A 4,291-nucleotide genomic window follows, 5' to 3' on the forward strand; every position below is an offset into this window, starting at 1 on the left:
TGGGGGAGTTAAGGGAGCCAGGCTCTGTTGCTAGGGGAGCCGAGGCGGGCGGCAAGGCATCGTGCGCCGCGTGATGATGGGGACTAGTGGGGGGGGGGGCGGGGAGCAGTTAGGATGGGGACAAGGATGGGGAGGGAGGAAGAGCACGGACTGGGCAGAGAGCGGGGAGCCAAATGTGGGCAGAGACTACTAAAAGGCAGCGGGTGGCGGGGAGCTCTTCCTTATAAATAGGCGGTTAAGCTCAGCTTATGTGCCAGCTTTGCTTGGGTCCCTTGAGCGCTTCCCGAGCCGCTCCAGAACATCAAGGCGTCACAGAACTTAGCACGCGCCTTTCGCCCGCGCGGTTTTGATCCGGCAACCTGCCCAGCTTTGGGCGACGGCCGTCCTGGTTGTCGTTCGTTAAAGGACTTTCTCCACAACAAGCTTGTGGTGGGTCTTTAGTCTTCCCTCAGTAACACGGGAGGAGCAGCAGCAGACCGTACTCTGTGTGGCGGTCGCTTGCTCTATCATGGACTGCCCTGGGCCGGTTTTGGTCCCCCCCCCCCATATGCCTTTGTTGCTGGTTAGGAATCACACCGTCTGTGCAGCACAGACCTCAGTATCTTTACACAGAAGTAAAGGCCGGGGGTCCCTGAGCAAGAAGGATTTGTGGGGTCGGGTGGAGATTGGACACTGGTTTACTTCAACCCACCTAACAAGGCTGGGGAAAGCAGCGTGTTTGATTTGCGACGTGAGCGCTTCCATTTAATAAAAGAGATTGTTTCCACAGTAAGAAAAGCAGTTCTTGTTTGTTAAAAAGGGTGACCATAGACAGTAACAGCCTGTCTTGTTTGGCCGCCTGAGGCAAAATGTAAAGGTGCTGCACTGCACGCGTTCCACCCACCTACCCACCCCTTGCTGCCTCTGCTGAAGCTTCACTGTGGTTGCAAGGCTGTGGTTTTTGGGGTTCCAGTGAGATTTTGCAAGCCAGCCCACAGAGGTGCTCCTTGGATTCTGCCACCTGAGGCAGCTTTTTCAGTCTGGCTTATGGTTGGGCTGGCCCTGACAGTCAGCCTCAACAAAAATAACCACACTTATAAACTCCACTCAGTTGTGGGATGTTCCCTCTGGAGGAAAGGGGTAGGGAAGCCATTTGTTTTGTGGATGCCTCCTGTGCCCCTTGAAAATCAGGTGGAAGATGGTGCAGGGGACTGTGGAGGGAACTGGTGAAAAATTATCCATCTGGAGTCTCCACTGGATTGTGTTTCCTTCCACAAATGGAAGAAGCATTTCTGCTTGCAGAAGAGCAACACTAGATTTGACCCAAAATGTCACCCCGCTCCTGACCCCCCCTTAAGGACCCCTACCTAGTTCAACTGATGACTGAGTGGCTAAAAGATTGGGCAAGGGTTAAAGCTTGTTTAAGAATGACAGTGATTACTCGAGGTAATTACTAATAACGTCCTTAATTCTTATGTAACAAGAATAACCATATAATTTAATTCATTACATTGATCATTAATTTCCCATTACACTTGACCTTCATACAGCTTGGATAAGCTCATCTGCAAATCTAGCCTTTTGCCTAAAGGGTTTGCTTATTTAAGGAAAGTGTTCATTTTAAGTGGCCAAAGCTTCTGAAATCAAAATTGTTGTTCTTATCCATCTTGTGCATTTCATAGGTGCATACACCTAGGCCTTTGCATTAGTAGAACAAAGAGCTTCCACATGGGTGATTAGTGTGGAATTCTTCTGCCCCCCTTTGGTTACTTTTTATGGGGCATCCACACAACACCATCATCCAGCTATTGGCATTCTGTATTTTCCTGGTTACCCTTCTGCCTTTTGCTGAGACACTTCCAGGCTGTCACTATTTTTTCTTGGTGAGATTTAATCACATAATGACAAATTCAGATCATGCAATTAAAGTTGGTTTGACGCTGTTATTCAGCAGACCTGCTTTCCCACCCCCACCCCACCCCACCCCAAAATTGGTTGTTTTTTTAATAAGGTAAACAACAGGAAATTTATATAATGCATTATGCTGAAGCTTTTAATGTCAAAGTTTTTCAGAATGACAGAATAAAATGAATGTATTTCATTTTTTTTACATCAGCTGAATTCTGCCGCGCCCCCTCCCCCCAAATTCCACATAATACTACATGACCTCTTTTGTTCTTGATGTACTGTTTTATTGGTATCCATGCTCTGATCCTATTGCAAACGATGCTTTGGTCCAGATATGCTGTGAAGGTGTATGAATTACATCCTTCCTGAAGCCATCTAAATAAGCCAGCTGTAATAGAGATGTCATCTCTGAAAGAACAGCAGCTGCAAAAGATCATTGCTGGTGTATTTGCCAAGTGACAGGCTCTCTGACAATTAACGTAGTTGAGCTGTGCCACCTAATTAATCACATTCATGGAATGAGACAGTACTGCGCAGTTCCAAATTGCTAGCATTTTGTGCTAATATTAAACATCTGAAAGGTCGGCAGGGTAAAAGGGGCCAAAGCAAATACACCCCCTCTCCTAACAGCACATATAATAAAGAACTCAGTGTGTACAACAGCAGTACAATGTGCTCAGCATTTGTAGAGAACTGTAAGAGTCAACAATGAGTTGCTGTAGCACATTTTGGACTGTGCTAATAGAAACATCCACGACCCCAAAAGTAATATTACATCTCTGCTCAGCAGTGGCAAAGAACATATTTGCAATACTGTATTTAGTTCAGTAAAGGTTCAGAGTTCAGGAAGGCTGCAGACAAATGGGGGAAATGATTCTGTGAGAAGCTGCAAGTGGAAGAATGGATCAACACAGCAAAGTTGTCTGGGGAACAGCTGAAGCAACTGGGCATATTTATTTAAGGAGGAAAGAGGAGAAGATTAGATTGCTTGACAGTTGTCAAATATTTAAAGGGATGTCAAAAGGGAGAGGGACAGCATTTGTGCCCCTCTGCAAAATGCCGAACAGAAAAAGGGGAAAAGGAGTGGGTTCATTTACATTAGGAAACGTTAGGAACAAAGGGCAGCTCTGCGATGGAATGGCTTGCCAGAAAGGTTGCAGAGACTTTTCCTTGAATATAGTCAAATGAAGCCACTGCCCCACCCCACCCTGTGTGGGGGTTTACTAATGGGTAAAAAGGCTTTCCTGTTAGACAATGTAAATTAAAAGTGATGTAAACTGATGCTGGAAAGCTTGGATTTGTGTTGTTGATTTGTTTTTGGATACCTATTTTATATATTATAATTTCTCTATTGATTTGTGCATTTTGATCAATTGTTGCATACTGCCATGAGAGCCTTTGGGTCGGAGGGCAAAATACAAATTTTAATAATAAAGAAATAATAGCAGGTCTTTCATTTTGTCAGGCTTGTACACAGAAACATAGGAAGCTCAAGTCCATTGGTTCATCTAGCTGATTATTGATTGACAGGCAGCAGCTCTCCAGGGTTTCAGGCAGACAGTCTCCTACCTGGGGATTGAACTTGGGACCATCTGCATGCAAGGCAGGTGCTCTTAACACTGATCTACTCCGCTTGTAAATCATTAGCATTCTGAAATAGGCCCTGCAACAAAATGTTGCAGCATGTCCTTGCTTTCTAATTGATGCCCCCATTCAGGGAGCCATCTTATGTCCTCCCCCAGAGTACTATAAGCTATAAAGGGCTCAAGCAGGCAGGTTTCCTCTGCCGCCTAAGCGGTTTACCATTTTTCTTTTCCAGTTGACACTCAGCATTCTGTGGCTTCTGGAGACCACTAAGTCTGTATTTGACCTTTGGGGAAGGCGAAGATGTGTGCCCTCTTGGGGGTGGGGGTTGTTGTTTCAAAATGTTCAGCTGACCATGCTGTACCCTCATTTTGGTTCTTGTTAGCATTCAGCCACCTAGTTTGCTGATAAAAACTAGGAGTACAGTCCCGGCACTTACGTTCATTCTTCTTGGCAGAACAGCCTTGAGATTTGAGTAGCATGTATACTTTTGATCCAAGCTCCCTGCCTGCGTTCTTGCCACTTGGTACTGCAAGGCCAACTTGGGGCTGATTCTCGAAAACCCTCAGCTGAATCTGTCTGCAGAGCCGATCATTTTCAGCTCTAGTATTCATAGCTTCCACCCCCACCTATCCATCTGTCTCTCTCTCACACCCAATCTCAGCTCAAAAAGATTTTAAGATCTTTCTGTTCTCTTGGTCTTTTGCATAGGTCATGCTCTGTGACAGATGAACGCAGTTCAGTTGTGGAACTGCTAGTTTTGTGTCATTAGTTAGTGGTATGCTGCGAGCTTCTTGTGTTTGGAGACACAATTTCTCCT

This window comes from Podarcis tiliguerta (assembly GCF_965153285.1).
Source record: "Podarcis tiliguerta genome assembly, chromosome: 2".
NCBI classification, from domain to species: domain Eukaryota; kingdom Metazoa; phylum Chordata; class Lepidosauria; order Squamata; family Lacertidae; genus Podarcis; species Podarcis tiliguerta.